The sequence below is a fragment of the Lagenorhynchus albirostris genome, chromosome 8, assembly GCF_949774975.1.
Source record: "Lagenorhynchus albirostris chromosome 8, mLagAlb1.1, whole genome shotgun sequence".
Taxonomy (NCBI): domain Eukaryota; kingdom Metazoa; phylum Chordata; class Mammalia; order Artiodactyla; family Delphinidae; genus Lagenorhynchus; species Lagenorhynchus albirostris.
Genome location: NC_083102.1, coordinates 21433889 through 21451540, shown reverse-complemented (window position 1 = coordinate 21451540; position 17652 = coordinate 21433889). Strand labels below are relative to the sequence as shown.

General features: G+C 40.1%; 1 long non-coding RNA gene across 2 annotated transcripts in view; it reads right to left on the bottom strand.

The window, feature by feature from the left end:
- Window positions 1–315: 315 nt before the first annotated feature.
- Window positions 316–17652, bottom strand: part of LOC132524558 (uncharacterized) — a 143145-nt gene continuing 125808 nt past the window's right edge. For both annotated transcript variants that reach the window (XR_009541915.1, XR_009541916.1), the window contains 2 exons: window positions 4159–4288; window positions 316–558 (listed from right to left, as the gene is read on the bottom strand). This is a non-coding gene — a long non-coding RNA (uncharacterized LOC132524558). The remainder of the gene's footprint in view (window positions 559–4158; window positions 4289–17652) is intronic.

Sequence of the window (17652 nt, the reverse complement as noted above, 5' to 3'; positions counted from 1 at the left end):
TCCTACTTCCCGATGAAAAGGAAAAAAAAAAAAAAACTTGGCATTTGCCAGATACTGAGTGTTTAATAATGTTAGCAAGAAAAACATGTAGGAGAGACTGACTAAAAACAAACAAAACTTACTTTGTTTTCCAGCACAGTAAGCAGGTCCGGATGGAGATGAGGGTTCCCTTCCTCAAGGCCCCTGCTTTCACTTTATAAGCTGTGTTTACACTTAACATCCAGGTTTGCTGTGGAACTCCAAAATGCCTGCGCTTCTCAGGATGCCCCAAGTTCACAGTTCAACTCAGAAGCTTCACCAAGGACCAGGAATCTCCAGGGCAGACCAAGGCGACCTCTGGGCGCCACGTGGCACCACTGCTGCTATTACCACACGCACGCCTGGGACACCCACTTGTTAGGTCAGGAACCAGGCCACCAGCAGATAACGGCTCAGACGAGCGTTCAGAGACTTGAGCCTCTGGCATTCTCAGGTTCAAGGTTGGAAAATGTATTAAGACGAGAACCATGCAGTCAGCAGCATTCTGCGCCATTAACTTTCTCGCACGTAGATGCCTGTCTAAATAAGTGCGAAAGGTACAAAATTAGAAGGAGTGTTTTACTGGTGATGGTGATTGGCATTTGCCGTGTGCTGGGTCATACCTTGCTCTCTAAAACTGCATTTAAGAATCCTAGATCAGAAGTATTTTCATTTCCTCTGTGGAAACTACAGAGAATCAATTAAAAAAACAAAACAAAACAGGAAAAAAGTATAATTCTGCTTAAAAATGTAACCCTTACTAAATCTCATCTGGTTAATTTTTTTTTAAAATCCAAAAAGTAGGAAGAAAAACCCAACATATAAATTTGATGTTTGTTTTGAAAAATTACTTCATCCATGTACTGTCCAGCTCATAAAAACAAACCTTCTTCCAGCAAAACGGGACACTATGACCTTGTTTACTGCAGTGTTTTGAAACTGCTGTCTCGTAACTCCTGACATCACTGGACATGTATTAGCACCTTTACTGCTGTTGGCTGCACATGCTGCTACCCTGACTGTCTTGAACCACCTCTGGTTGAACAAATACTCCACACAACACTAGGGATACTGGCATTAGCATTAAGCCCACAGAACTCACATGATACCTTTTGTAAGTGTCACATCTCTCTGATCACTTTTACAAGAAAACAAAAGCATCCAACATCTGATACTTTTCAAGTCCCAGCATCCAGACCTGGTACAGACCATTCTTTCTTCTGACCCTCTCCTTGCCCAGGAGAGGGGCTTCTTTCCTCACCGATCGCCATATTGGCAAGAATTTCTGCCACAGAGCTTTACTAACAGAAGATCCTGACCTACTTTTTTCCAATAAAAAAATTCCCACAAACTTTCCTAGAGGATAATTTATTTTAGCGTATTTTAGAGTTTCAAAGAGCACCGTTGTTGCATTTTCAATTCTGATAAAGTCAGATTTATCCATTTCTTTTTCTTTTGTGGAACACGATTTTGGTATTGTATCTGACTGTTACATTTTTAAAGAAATTATTTTCTCCTGTAAGTCTGACATTTCCCTTCTGTGTTCTTCAATTCTTACTCTGGATCTAGCAGAACTAAAAAAAAAAAAAAGAGGATAGTTGCAACACAATTTAATTGTGTAAGTCACAGTAAAATTTGAGTGAACATCTCCCATAATCCATCTCTTTAAATAAAACTAAATTCTGGTCCTACGATGATAGTGCAATTTTACAGAGAAGTATTTAAAAACCCAAGTTTAAACTATCTGAAATCAACTGCTAACATTCCCGTTCCTTTCCTGAAACAATCTGCAAAACAGCAAGCCCTCAAACTATAGTCACCAAGAAATAAAAAACACCAAATACATACTTGAGCAATTATGGCCCCTGTTTGTCAGAGAAGAATAAAAAGAAAAACGTCCAGGGTTAATAAAATTAATTAACTCTAGCTAAAGAACTACTAAAAAGACCCTCCAAATATCATGCTGTTACTATGACAACTTCAAAATTGCTTTGAGAAAATGTGAGGGGTTTTTAGATTCATGATAAACCAAGTGTCATCCAGCCTGATAGAAATTACTTTCATTTATATCAGGCAGCAGAAAGGTTAAATGGCCATTTACAACTCTGAAATATCAAATCGTTACCTTTTGAGAGATGCTGCACTCTCCATTCAGATCATGAAAAGAATAAGTAAATGAACAGCTCTCTCAGTAATCGGAACCATTTTGATTTCAGTCCTGCAACTACACCACTCCTACGTTCTATCTACTTGGTACTTTATTTTTATAATGAAAGCAAACTCTGATGCAATCTGAAAGGGAAGGGACAAAAGAAAAAACAAAAACAAAAACAAAAAAACCACCCTAACAGTCTCTAGTTTCCAAATACAAATAGGTAAACACACACTCTGATTTTCTAGGCATCAATAATGAAACAGAAAAAGAAAACAGCATTTTTCCCTTAAAATTCCTGCTCTTAGGTATTTAGACTGATTTACATTTTACATAATCTTGATGGCTCAATCAGGAAGTGAAATTTTTAAGTGCGTGTGTTATGGACGGGAGGAATCACGTGACCCATAGAGCAAAGAAAATTATGCAGTAGACTAGCATGCTAAGAAAAATAAACTTAACAGGAGTTTAAAAATACTGTCTTTGGGATTCACTGAGCCATGAATATATTACGGCTTTTAAGAAATAAAAATTCATTTGGAAGCCTTGAAAATAAACCCTCAGGATGTTTTAAAAAATATTACGAGATCTAAGCAATGCACTATGAAAAAAAAAAGTTTAATTAATAAAGAAACTGTTTCTATGAGGATCATAACCATTCAAGGTTTATTTTAAAGATGATTTTTCATGTTATTTGAAGATCAGGCAAGACATAATTGTAATGAAACGAAACATAGTTGCAGCTATGTATAGATATTTGTGCTTTATTTAATATATAGTGCTGTGTGCTCCTGGAGCACAAAGAAAAAACTGTTTAGGTTTATCCAGACTTCACACAAGTTTTATAGATTTCAAGTGGTTACTGTATTTTATTACAAACACATTCTCAAGAGGAAAACATCAACACCATAGAAATTTTCATCTGAGGTTATTTCACTCTGGAAACCAAAAAGTGGGAGATAAACATTAAAACACCTTAAAAAGTGTAATGGATTGACTGATACATGACTTCATCATATAAAAACTACTTGACCATAGTCTCTGTGCTGGTTGTCTAAAACAGAGTATGTTAACATAAACATATTTGAAATTCAAAAGGTTTGGCCTGTGACTGTTTTGTTTTTCAACGCAATTTCTGTTATTAATTTGTTAATAAATAATAATTTATAAATACCAATAAAAACAATTAACATGGTTGACAGCAGGTATTTGTACCTCATAACTATTACTTTTATCACCTAATGCTTCACATTTTTCAAAATGCTTTTCATATCTTTATTTCAGCTTTTTAAAAAAATTCATACCCCAGGCAAGTGGCAGGGCAAGGTCGGTGACAAACATCAGTTCTGAGTGTTTCCTGATTACTAGGCTCATCTTTTTAAATTCTTAAACACAAGAGGCAGCTGGAGAAGAAATTATTAGGGAAGACAGAAGACTCTCAGAAGGGAAGCTTGAAATAGACTAGGAACGGTCCGGAATGGTAAGAAGCAGAAACGCCCCAAGGTGGAGTATTACGTGATACTGTGATATTCTTCCTAAACTTGGTATCATACTGGCTGACTGGATTAATAAGGAAAGATGAACTAGTTACCAAGAAATGTTCCCCAAAAAAGTTATAGCACAACCTAGCTCTGCCACTTGCCTAGACCATAACTTATTGAGACTAAAACTCAGACTTATTCTATAAATCAGGAAATTAGAGAAATTAAGAGACTTTCCTATGTTATACAGATAGTTGACTGACAGCTGAAACTGGACCCAAGCTCTCTGACTTTCCTAGGCTAGGACTCTTTTTTCACCACGTGCCGCCTTATAGCTATAACCTGAGGTTCAAGTCAGCCTCCAATGAGCCGAGCCCTGGTAGCTTATCTTAGTCCAGGGAAACTGAAATGGGGTCAAGACTTCGAGAGGCTCACTCTGGGCTACTTAGTCCCTAGCTCATGGGCCCCCATCCCTTATTACCGCTGCTGTCTCTGTCCCCCACCAACCTGTGCGGAGCATCATACTTCCCGAGCCGGAAAGAGACATGGCAAGTTCTGAGCTGAGAAGTGAAGCTACTGATCCTGTCCACAGGTATATCGCAGCCTCCTCATTTTTCTCAGTGGGAAAATCAAGGCACTAAAATAAGAAAAAGCACTTGTTTTGGTTCACATCACAATTTTACTGGGATTTTGGACAAACATGAGAACAAGATAATATTCTTGAAAAAATAAAATTAGCTCCCACTTTATAACCTTCATCAGAATTAATTTTGTGGAGATTAAAGAGTTAAATGTAAAAGCGGAGAAAAAGAAACAATTAGAAGAATATATTTCTGAATTTGAGATAGGAAAAAAAGTCTTAGCTTTACAAAAGCAATGGAGAAAAAGCAACAAAAGGCAAGATAATCAACTCAATCTGACAACATTAAAATATGAAAATCTGTAGCTTCAAAACCAGCAGACAAAACTGTAAGGTAAACAAAAAATAAAATACTTGCAAGAGGATAATATATTTTATATTATTATAAAGGTAAAAGGTAAAAGATATTAACAAACAATTCACCCCAAAATATAAAATGTCAACATGAAAAAGTATGGAATTTCACTAGCAAACACCAAGATTTTTTTCATCCATCAGATTCACAAAAATGCACAACAAAAAGAGCAAAGCAGGTGAGGTGAGACGATCATTTCAGGAAATCAGCAATATCTTTTTACAAACCCTCAAACTGTTGTGACTGATTAACATGTCTATAAATATCTCCTGAAGAAACAATCACAGATACACAGGAAGATAACTATACAAGGACACACATACAATAACTTACAATAACATAAAACGGGAAACAACATAAACATCAAAATTGGAGGAAAGCATGTGACTAAATAAATCAGCAAATTCATATGTTTAAATCATGGTTTTTGGAGAATACTTAACGACATTGGAAATCACAAAATATAATGTTAGGTAAACATGCTGGATATAAAATTGTACATAAATATGATATCATTGGAGAGAGGGACAGACAAACGGTGGGGGGCGCGGGGGTGTAGAGAAGCTAATCTCAAAGAGAGACTGGAAAAGGATACATTTAAAAAGCTTGAGAGAGGGTGGGCAGAGAACTTAGATTTTCATTACTTCTTTGCAAAACTGAGATATCTGACATTTCGTATGAGAAACATTATTTTTATAATTAGAAAAATGTTATTTAACCTAATGAACACCCTGTAAATATCTCTCAGTCATATAAAATAATTAAACTATTTACAAAGACCTAACATGAGAATGCTTACACTTTAAGTGCAAAAAAGAAGTACAAGACAATATGATCTTAAATAGATAAAAATTCACATTAAAAAGACCAGAAGAATATGCATCAAGATGCTAACAGTGGCTGCTTTTTGACAGTGCTATTGTGTGTAACAGTTTTTCTATACAGGTTTTCTATGATTGTCGTATATTGTTTTCATGAGGAAAAACAGATAGATATCAATATCACAACTATAGGACTGATACATCAAGAAGATGCTACTATTAACAGTTAAATTTCAAAATATAGAAGGTCAATAGCCACAAAAATCTGCCCTGTCAGTAAGGTGTCTTTTTAAAAAAATTTAGGAACCACTGGTATGTCTTCAGAAAATAGCAGGAATTGGTGGGTGTCCAGGAGGTGGGAACGAATAATATTTCTTAGTTGCCAAACTGTTTTCTCCACATAGCAGCAGCTCTGTGAGGGCCACACTGAAGCATGAGAATCTTGACAGTAGGACGTTCGTTATTAGCAAAATGGCAGAGCAGATTGATGGGCGAGGGGTGGTAAATGGCCAAAAGAGGAAGGCAAGAGTTCGTGAAAACAACAGAAGCATCAAGAAAGAAGATTCAAGAAATCATTAGATCCAAAATAATTAAAAGAAGGGTCTCAAAGAATTATTTGTACACCTATGTTCATAGCAGCATTATTCACAATAGCCAGAAGGTGAAAGCAACCCAAACATCCAATGAATGGATAAACAAAAATGCGGTCTATACGAGCAACAGAATGTTACTCAGCCTTAAAAAGGAAGGAAATTCTGATACATGGTACAACATGGTTGAACCTTAAGGATATCATGCTAAGTGAAATAAGCCAGTCCCAAAAAGACAAATACTGTCTGAGTCGACTTATATGAGGTTCCTGGAGTAGTCTAATTCACAGAGACAGAAAGAACTATGCTTGCCAGGGGCTGAGGAGAAGGGAGAATGGTGAGTTGGTGTTTCATGGGAATGTAGTTTCAGTTTTGCAAGACGACAGGGTTCTGGAGATAGAGGATGGTGATGGCTGTTCAATAATGTGAATGTACTTAATGCCATTACACTTAAAAATGGTTAAGATCGTAAATTTTACATTGTATGTATTCTACCACAATTTAATAATATATGTGTGTGTGTGTGTGTGTGTGTGTGTGTGTGTGTGTGTACACATACCATTAAAGGAAAAAAGAAAGAGAGAAAAGAATAAAGAAAGAAAGAAGTCATTAGAGTTAGTAGTTCTGAAGAAGGCTTTTGACTTGGCAGGAAACACAGTTTAAAGGATGTCAAGGGTGCAGGCGTCAAAATAAAATAGACCTTATTTCTGATACATCTTTAAATACAATTACAGAAGTCAGCTCAGAAACAGAGACGATCAGAAGTGAAAATCAGAAGGGGCATTATGTTTAACTTGAAAAGAACATATCAGACCTCTCTGTGGTTCTCTGAGACCCTCTCATTATAGCCAGCTTGAAAAATTCCCCAGGACTAGGAAAGAACCTGCAAGCCCAAGAAACAAGATGACATTTTCCCACCAGCTAACAGGAAAAAACGTAACTATGAGGGAAACCCTGAGTGTCCTAAAAACGTATTCTATCCTTACTGCGCCCTGTTATCAGAGGATTGAAGAAGTCTGGAACTGGACAAAGGCTCTCAGGCAGAGCTGCTCCAGAGACACCGACACCCGGAGAGCTTGCCCGGGCTCACTCGGTGATGCTGGATTTAAAGACAAACCCCTGGAGCAGAGTTATGTTTTCTTTGTCATGTTGTATTTTTTAACAGGCATGCTTTGTATTTTAAAGGCAGCTTATTAAAGGTAAGAGGTATAGAATATTTGGAATACTCTTTTTACAAGTCATTTGTTTAATTCCATTCAGCAAGTATTTATTGAGCACACAGTACATACCGTACACTATAATACCAGGCACTGGGCTAAGCGCTGAATGGTGAACAGGGTGCCATCATCCTTCCTTCACCAAGCTAGCAATTATGATTTAAAAGAGGCATAGGATGCTATTGGTACACCTAAGAGGGGGCTCCCATCTGGTCTAGGTAGGTTGAGAATGGAAACCTGTATGAAGTGACATTGTTAATAACAGTAGTAATCATTATTATCATTGTTGCAACCTTGATTGACTACTATTATGGGTCAGATAGAGTTTTTGGGTTTTTTTTTTAACATCTTTATTGGAGTATAATTGCTTTACAATGGTGTGTTAGTTTCTGCTGTATAACAAAGTGAATCAGTTATACATATACATATGTTCCCATATCTCTTCCCTCTTGTGTCTCCCTCCCTCCCACCCTCCCTATCCCACCCCTCTAGGTGGTCACAAAGCACCAAGCTGATCTCCCTGTGCTATGCGGCTGCTTCCCACTAGCTATCTATTTTACGTTTGGTAGTGTATATACGTCCATGCCACTCTCTCACTTCAGATAGACTTTTAAAAGCACTCTCCATGCACAAATTAATTTTCACTATAAAGTGGAAATTAAATCTTATAAAGTGGAATTTTAAAGATGAGAAAATTGAGGCACAGAGAAGTCACCCAGTTCTTACATAGTGGGGTCAGACCAGACTGTATCCTTTTCAGAATCTGCCCTGAGGGGAACCCAAACTAAGATAAGACAGGGATGAAACTCGAGGATCAGAACATTCAGCAAAGAGCTGAGCTCTCTGAATATGGGGGTGGTAAATGGAGTAGGAATACGACAGGTAGGAGCGGATGGGGCTGGGAGGCATGACCAGGTGAGTGGGGGAGGGTGGGAGGAACATGAAGCCCACGATCAGGAACCTTGGAGGGCAGCGGTGAGTGATGTCCAGTCGGGATTTTCATTAGGTTCTGCTATGTGGAGGGGGAAGTAAATCTCCTCTGCGTCCCCCTGTGAATCCTAGTGTTTGATGATTTGTTTACGAGGACACATACTTTATAGGGCCCCGATCAAGTTGGGTTCAGGATATCACAGAATCGGGTGACAGTTAAGAAGAGAAGTGACACGATGAGGCTGCTTTTCAGAAGCATCACTCTGAATGCAGTCGGGAGAATGGATTGGGGAAGAACATCAATAAGCAGGGAGAGGGATGCTAAAATGCAATAATTTAGGTCAAAGGTGATGGTAACCAAGAAGGACACACTGGAGACAGAGTAGATGGATTTGAGAATGGCTGAGATGTGGAATTTTGACCAGATTTTGTTTCTTTGTGGATTTGGAAGATGAGGAAAGAAAAGGCGCAGTAAATCACAGGTTTCAAGCTTGGGTAACTGGGATCAGTTTGGAATCTGTTGGCTATGAGGCGCTAGCAAGATATCAAGTGGGAATGTCCAGTTGGCATCTGAATACAAAGCCTGGCGCTCAGAGGTGGATAGAAAGAACCTGCAGAGGGCAAGGAGGAGAAAAAGGCAGAGGGGCAGGGCAAGCCAGAGAGGAGAGGACATCAAACAGGTCACGGAAGATACAATGCTAAATATATCTGGCGAATGCGGCAACAGAAGGATAGGTAGACAACCATCAGCTTTGGCCAGAGCAATATCAACTTTGTCACAGGTGCAGAAGCCAGACTGGAGGAGCCCGAGGAGGCGGCAGGGTGAGGAAATGAAGGAAGCAAATTCACACAATTCCTCCAAGAAATTCGGCCCCGGCAGGGGAAGTGAACGGAGAAGCAAGCGCAAGGGAAGGCAATGTGAAGGCCGGTGGTTTTGTTTTCAATTGGTAAGCCTTGAGTAGGTCTACTCCCTCATGAGAGAAAGTCAGTGGTGGCTGGCAAGTAAAGGTCAGAGAGAGAAAGTCTCTGAGGAGGTGAGAGGGGATAAGGTCCAGAGCGTGGACACGGGGAAGGGCTCCCCTTCCAGTGGAGCAGGAGGCAGGGAAAGCAAGGCGGGTGCAGAGGAAGTGTCGACGGGGGCCAGAACCTGAGTGAGCTCACCTTCTGGTGTCTGTTTTCTCTATGCCCGGGAGGCTGGGAGAGCTACAGAGACCGAGGAATGAGAACGAGCTCCAGGGAGAGGGCTGCCGAGAGATGACAGGGACCTGGGGCGGCAGGGAGCAGCCACGCTCAGCAGAAAGTGACCTCCGGACATCACATCATGACAGCCACATGCCACCGCTCTGCGCCTCTGCGGCATTTACCAAACAACACTGGGAACATAAACAAAACCCCGACAACACCGAGTGGACCTCGTGAGAAGCCCACCTTGCAGTACAGTAGGGTCGGGTAAGTCAACTGTAGTAACATCAGTCTTCCTCAGGCCTTAACCACGTACAGTAAAACGAAGACAGATGCTTCCAAGGCGTATGACGGCCTTCCTGTGACAATGTGTGGAAAGCTCACGCTTCAGTCTACAGTCAAACTCGGTTTGGATGTGTAACCAAAACGTCATATTTCAACACCATTAACAGCGCATTAGCAACCTTCGTGTTTGGTCTGAGCTGGATTTTGCTTTCGGGCATCTCCAACCCTGCTAAATGGGCACACGGATTACAGGGAGGGTCGGACACGCCCCTCCTTCCAGAGTCGTGCGGGGAAGCACGGGTGGGAAAACAGTCCTGTCACAGTCGCTTCTCCCAGACTCGGCTCTAGTTCTTGCTCTGGCCAGGAAATTGCTAGAGAAAGCAAAAACAGGGGCCAGGAACTGAGCACAGCGGTACAAGTCCAAACACAGGCTAGGGGAGGTGGTATTTCAAGTGAGCAACTGTTGTGTTTTACTTGAGCTCAGAGCCAAGTAGGAGGAGAGGAAGATGCAGACTCAAAGAATATCTTTCCCTGTAAAGTCTCTTTGTAGCAACAAAAGGAATTCTAGTAATTAGTATGAAGCACCTCTTGTATTTCCAGGGCATACACCTCCCAAGAAGCTCAAAAGAAAAACCTTTAATTCAGCATCCTTTGCGGGGGAGAACTGAAATGAACAGTAAAACCTGACCAGTTCAATCGACTGGGGAGTGTGCTACAAAGAGTGAGATATCTGGACCCTAGGAAAGTAATGTACTTTTGCTTTTTAGTTTCTTCTTTTTAAAAAGATTTCCTTTTCTTGTGCACCTTTATTATAAAAGTAATATAATATTACTACCGGCCAACAGTCCCCATGGTGCTCACTATGACTCAGGCACAGCTCTGAGCCTCCTGCCTTCCTTGAACTTGAGGAGGGCGCTCTGATTCTGCCGGTTTTAGGGAGAAGCACAGAGGGGCTGACTCCTTCGCCGATGGGGACCCGCAGAGCTGGTGTTCCAAGCCAGGCCGTCCAGCGTCAGAGTCCTGCGCTCAACCACTTTCCTGCGCTGCCATACCATGAAAACACGAATTCTAACACTCGAAAATTCAGGGTGTCAAAAAGAGATAAGCAACATTGATGCTACCCCTCTAATGGAATAATGCGGTGTGTTTCCTACTCTATTCATCCTTCGGTTTTCAAATCCAGGACTCTCTGAAAAGAAGATGGTTTTTAACCATATTCAAGTAAAAACGCTAGATAAAACTGTTCACGAAAACCTTTCCAAGCAGAGATTCTACTCGTAGACAAGACTTATTTAAAGTCAGCAGATCTATTTTTTGTGTACAATACGCACAAACCAGCAAAACAATTTTTTCGTCACAAGTTTCTTTACGTTAATGAAAATTTTTTTAAGAGTCGTTATTTTTTTGTCTGACCCACACTTAATTATAATGAGTTCCAAAAACAGTCATTTTGAATCCACGCATATCCAAGTTTTCAAATAAGAAAACTGAAGTTCAAATATTTTGTTCTCTTTGAAGCTGCCTGCAGGCTCAGGTTGGATCGCACAGATTTGATGGTATACTTCTGCGCAGATAAGAACCTGACCTTCAGTGTGGGAATGCTGGAACTTCTAGAGGCCTCAGCTGGGTTGGCTTTATAAAGCAAACAAAAAATGGCCCCCGAAATGGCCCCTGCAAAGTTTCTGTTTGAACATTTGAACCTTTGACGCAAATGTTCCATGAGATGTAAGTTCAAGACTGCCAGTCACTTGAGGCTTATATTAAGGTTGACCAGTGTGAACTGTTACTTCATAGACTTAAGTGCATGCCACATGTGGTCTGCACAAACATTCTTTAGGGTTCCTTTGAAATAGACTCACACATATATGGATAACCAATTATCAATACAGGTGCCAAAGCAATTCAATGAGGAAAGGGAAGTCTTGTCAACAAATCATGCTGGAACAACTGAAGAAACATATGCAAAAGAATGAGCCTTAACCTCTACCTTACCCAATACACAAAAATTAATCTGAGATGGATCATAGACCAGAGTATAAAAGCTAAAACTATAAGGCTTCTAAAGGAAAACACAGAAGGATATCTTTACAATCTTGAAGAGGCAGATTACTTAGGAAACAAAAAGTACTGATAATATATGAGGAAATTTGATTAATTAAGTTACTTCAAAATTAAAACCTTCTGCTCATCAAAAGACATTTTTAAGAAAATGATACAGACTGGGAGACTATATCTGCATTACAAGTTTCTGACAAAATAATTTTATTCAGAGTATACATAGGAAAAAAACCTCCTTCCTATCAATAATAATAAGGACTTCCCTGGGGGTCCAGTGGTTAAGATTCTGAGCTCCCACTGCAGGGGGCACGAGTTCGATTCCCTGGTTGGGGAACTAGGATCCCGCATGCCATGCAATCATCATCATCATCATCATCATCCAATTTTTAGAAATTTATTTATTTATTTATTGGCTGTGTTGGGTCTTCGTTGCTGCGCGTGGGCTACTCTTCATTGCAGTGCACGGGCTTCTCACTGCGGTGGCTTCTCTTGCTGTGGAGCAAGGGCTCTAGGCGCGCGGGCTTCAGTAGTTGTGGCACGTGGGCTCTAGAGCACAGGCTCAGTAGTTGTGGTGCACGGGCTTAGCTGCTCCGTGGCATGTGGGATCTTCCACGACCAGGGCTCGAACCCGTGTCCCCTGCATTGGCAGGCGGATTCTTAACCACTGCGCCACCAGGGAAGTCCCCATCATCCAATTTTAAAATGGCCACAAGAAAAATAAAAATGGGTGAAAGATTGAATGAAGGTATACAAGTGGCCAATAAGAACATGTTAGTCATCAAGGAAATGCACATGAAAAGTCACAAAGAGATACCACTTGCCATCCAGGAGAATGGCTAAAATGAGAAAAAGCGACAATAAACAATTGTTAAGAAGGAATTGGAGCATCTGGAACACTCATCCACTGCTGGCTGGAGTATAAAATGGTATAATTATTTGGAAAATTGTTTGGAAGTTTCTTATAAAGGTAAACACAGACCTACTGTCTGGTCCATCAACTAAGCCTAAATCCAAAAAGGAATGAGACTGAGAGAGAGAGAGGACTTGTTCATAGTGGCTTAATGTTCATAACAGCCAAAAAGGTGAAAACAATCCAAATGTCCATCACCAGGAGAATGGATCAAAGAATTGGGTCCATTCGTACAACAGAACACTACCCAGCAATAAAGGAAGAATGAACTAGGGTACACACAACAACATGAAACTTTTGTGTGAAGGAAGCCAGACACGAAAAAGTGCATGCTCTGTGATCCCATTTAGATGAAGTTCAAGAACAGGAAAAAACAGTGATATAAATCAGAAAGTGTTTGCCAGTGGGGGTGGAGGCTGATTGGATGGGGCATGAGAAAACCTAGGCGAAGAAATGTTCTACGTGTTAACCAGCACTGGGTTACGTGAGTGTGCTTAACGCCACCAGCATTGCACCGTGGTCGTCTCATTTCTTTGGGACCATCCATACAAGGTATTTCCTCCAGAGGAAAAGATAAAACTTGCTGATTTTTCTCTCATCCAACAGTAGCAGTCAACTGATATGACAGGTCCCAGAACCAGTGTGACGGTGCTCTAAATTCTCAGTCATAGTGTCCTTTTAGGCCCATCATTTTTCAGTAGACTACTGACAAGCCGCACTCAACACATTCCAAGTGGATATGGACAGAAGGGCACGTGGAACAAGCTGATGATGTTTGTTCTGGCCAATACCAGAAATAAATTACAAGCGCGTTCTGGGAGCTTGCATCCTCGGAGCTCAGGACATTTCAGCACTCTCCACATCTGTTTCTAGGGCATGGCCTCACAGGGCCTGCTCTTTGATCTAGAACAGTCCAGAGGCTCTAAACTGGTAAACAACTTACAGAATACAGAGGTCAGATACCAAAGGATCTTTACTATCCTCAATTACGTCTAAGCTGTTACACAAAGGATCATTAATATGCAACAGTACTACTTTGCAAATTCTCAAGAAAGATTTGGGGCTTCCAGTATTGTACCAGAGATCAGGATAGAGTGAGAAGATTCTGTGTTAGGTTCAATCACATGGGAGCAACTGGCCCTAACTCTGGGGACCTCTGGGGAAGATCTCCAGGGATTCGTCACAGGGAAACAGCTGCTTTTTCCGAGTAAAATGAGGGAACGGTAAGACTGGAAACATCAGTTCAGAGTTTCTTCTGAGATACAAATGGATACCCCTTGTGTGAGAGAAGTTAAAGGACTAATTAGTTAATATCCGATTTTTCCCATCTTCATGGTATCCACTAGGCATTTTCAGGAACTATGGGACAAATACGAGAAAGGGATGATCAATAAGAATTTGGAGCTTTTTTTCACAAAGGAAATGGAAAGGGAGAATATGAGATGCTTCTTACAAGAACAGGGAGAAGTATGAGGGTCTATCTGCTAAGGAATAAAAGTTATAGAAACGAAGGAACAGGAGATTCTTTCCAAAATTCCTATGTCTAAGGGCAGACAGGAAATTAAAAAGTAAGCATATGCACATTTATACTTGTATTAAAGATCAGGAACAACTACCACTACTTCTATATATATATATATTTTTTTAATGACTAAGTTGCATGTTTCACAAGATACATCTTTTCTTCTAGCAATAAAGCTAGAAGAGTGTCTTGGGGTGTTCTGTGAGGAATGACTGTAGCCTCCAGAGCTGGAAAGCATGTCTTTGTATAATAATGTCAGCTCACTGTTTCTTCACAGCCAAGTCACTTTTTTAAAATTTTTATTGGAGTACAGTTGATTTGCAATGCTGCGTTAGTTTCTGCTGTACAGCAAAGTGAATCAGTTACACATATAATATATCCACTCTTTTTTAGATTCTTCTCCCATGTAGGTCATTACAGAGTATTGAATAGAGTTCCCTGTGCTATACAGTAGGTCCTTATTAGTTATCTATTTTACATATAGTAGTGTATGTATGTCAATTCCAATCTCCCAATTTATCCCTCCCAGCCAAGTTATTTTGAGGGTTAGTTTTTCCAAACCCCAATACCCACTGCAGTCATCATGCCCTCATTTAAACATTTTCCTGGCTAAATGCATTTCTGACTTAATTCTTCAGATGTGCTTCTGACAAATCAACAAATGAAAGGACTTCTCATTTGTTATGGACTGAATGTTTGTTTTCCCCCCAATTCACATGTTGAAATCTTAATATGATGCCTTTAGGAGGTGGGGCTCTGGTGAGGTGATTAAGTCACGAAGGTGAAGCCTTCATGAATGGGATCAGCGCTCTTATAAAAGAGACCCCGGAGAGCTCTCCTGCCCCTTCTACCATGTGAGGACACAACGAGAAGACAGCTTTCTATAAACCAGCCTCCCAACTGTGAGGAATAAATTTCCGTTGTTTATAAGCCACCCAGTCTATGGTACTTCGTTACAGAAGCCCGAACTAAGTTACCATTTCAAAATGGTGGTCAGGGCACATGAAAGATCCTATTACGGTTATTAAAAAAAAAGTATACATACCCACCACAGTTAAAAGACTATCATGGGCCTGAGAGATTTCAACCACCATCTGGAAGCCATAAAATGATGAAGTCCTGACGGATGAAGCTGAGCAGAGGCAGCTCACAGCCCCAGAGGTTCTCTGAGACAGCGGCTGCTGCTGCTAAGGCAATAACCCAGTGAAACCTCAAAGCGGCTCTAGACTCAGAAAAAGCAAGGACCGTATGGGCCAGAGATGACAAAAAGTGTAGAAAGGAGAAGACTAACTGAAAAGTCTAAGTATCAACAACTGTTACTTCTGTGCCTAATTCCTATCTTTATGAGAAACAACAAACCTTATAGCCCCCCACCCAGGCAAAAACTAAAAATTAAAAAAGGGAAATGAGTCTCAAAAGAAATTAAACACAATGTCTAGTGAGAACTAAACAGCCAGTGTGGTTCTGAAAACCCCAAAGTCAAGTCCTCTTCACTCTGATACTGAGTCACTCTCCACACGAGGGCTGGCTCTGTGCCACCAGAGGGACGCAAGATGCACCCAACATAAGGAGCCCTGGCAGCCTTAAGGCCACCTCATCTCTATACGAGTGAGGAGTTAAGCATAAACATACAATTAAAGAAAGCCTGCCATGTGAAAGTGAATACCAAGATACACAACAAAAAGGCCCTGGAAGAAACAGAAAATTCAAAAGAGTGAAGATATTTCGTCAAGAACCCTCAAAACAACTTTTATTAGTGTCCCTAAAAAAATTTGAGAAGCGATAATTACATCCACATAAGAATAACAACAACCAAAAAATGCACAAGAAATAGCAATCCAAGAAAAAGGTCTACAGAATTAAAAATGTGGCCCCAAACAAGAAGTATCAGTGAGCGCTGCATGCATGTGCCTGGGTACGCTGACCTCACAGCTGTGACTCTGACGATATAATCCTGTGTCACAGACCATACCTTACCTAAGATGCACTATATTTACAGCACACAGTCAGAAGTCTAAAATGGCACATGCAGAACATGTTCCTGGGAAGAAGACAGTGACACAAAGCCCCCTTGTTCAAAAAATCTGAGTCTGTTTTTAACTCCTCTGCTCGTTTGCAAGATGACCTGTAAGCTTCTCTCCATACTTGTCTGTCCTTTCCTACAGGAAGGGAGAAACCAAAGGTGGTGTTTTTAGAGGGACCTAATAAAGACTCCTGGAAAGTATTAATAAGCACTAGCTTAACGTGAAGACCTCAAGATACTAAAACATATTAATGTAGTACATGTGAAATCTTCCCTGGAGATCTTCACATAGAAGATAAACATCCCTCCCATCTGGGTGATCTGCATACTGTCCTTCCTGGAACTACAGAGAGGAACTGAATCACTGGTTCAAAACCCCACTAGTCCCAAAGCTTTCTTTTTATAACCAAAAAATTCTGTAATGCCCTATTTATATTTGCTATTCTAAAATGAAATTCATTGGTAAACATTACCTGGTATACACATATTTTTAAAACATCAATATAATACCTTAAATGTAACGTAAAGGAGACCCTAAAAGCAAAACAATTTATAATAAAAACATGACATATTTCAATATGTACATAACTTTCAGGTCCCATTAACTATGTAATGAAGTAGATGCTTACCACTTACTTATAAAGAATACCTGGATTCATAGAAGTCAGATCAGAAGCTTTCCATATTAAAAGTACAGGAAAACAAAAGAGGAGAGGTACAGGTGAATGAAAATGAGTATATCCTGTGTGTATTTAAAGTATGCCAAGGTTATCTTGTGCTTTTATGTAAAATGAATTTAGGTCTAAGATCGGATAATTATAAACTAATTTTCACTGCATGAATATCCGACAGGATGGTTGAAACTCATGTGGGATACAGGGCAGTTCTTTCTGTCTTTTCCACTGTGGGACATTTAAAATCTCTGATTCAAGGCCCTTCAAGGCAGAACCAAACAACGTACCAAATTTATACTATGTCCTCTAGGGGGCAGCACTGTTGCCATGAGAACCCCTGGCTGATAACCTATGGGAGTTTTCCTTCCAGCCTTCATATTCTACCACAGAGAATCGAATCCTAAAGAACAAAATCAGTAACATACCTAAGAAAAATATTAATTCAATAAGGAAAATGACTATGAAGAAATTCGTTTAGGTTTATGCCATTAACTATAGCCATACTCAACACTATTTCCTCTTTTTGAATTCAAGATAACTAGTTACTTCATATAGAATATGGAATGAAAAGCTGTTACCTCTGTGACATTTATTTAGATAGCACGAAGTGATTCTGGCTTTACAATTTTTAACTTTCAAATCTAGTTAATTAATGATGAACAGGGAGTTTTCCATAGAACTCTACCACTCTCATTTCCTCAAAACAAGAATTAATGCATTCTTTCATATGTGGTCATTACAGGAAGGGGGGAGGGAGCCATTTACTGTAAATGCCTTTCTGATGCAATTCTACC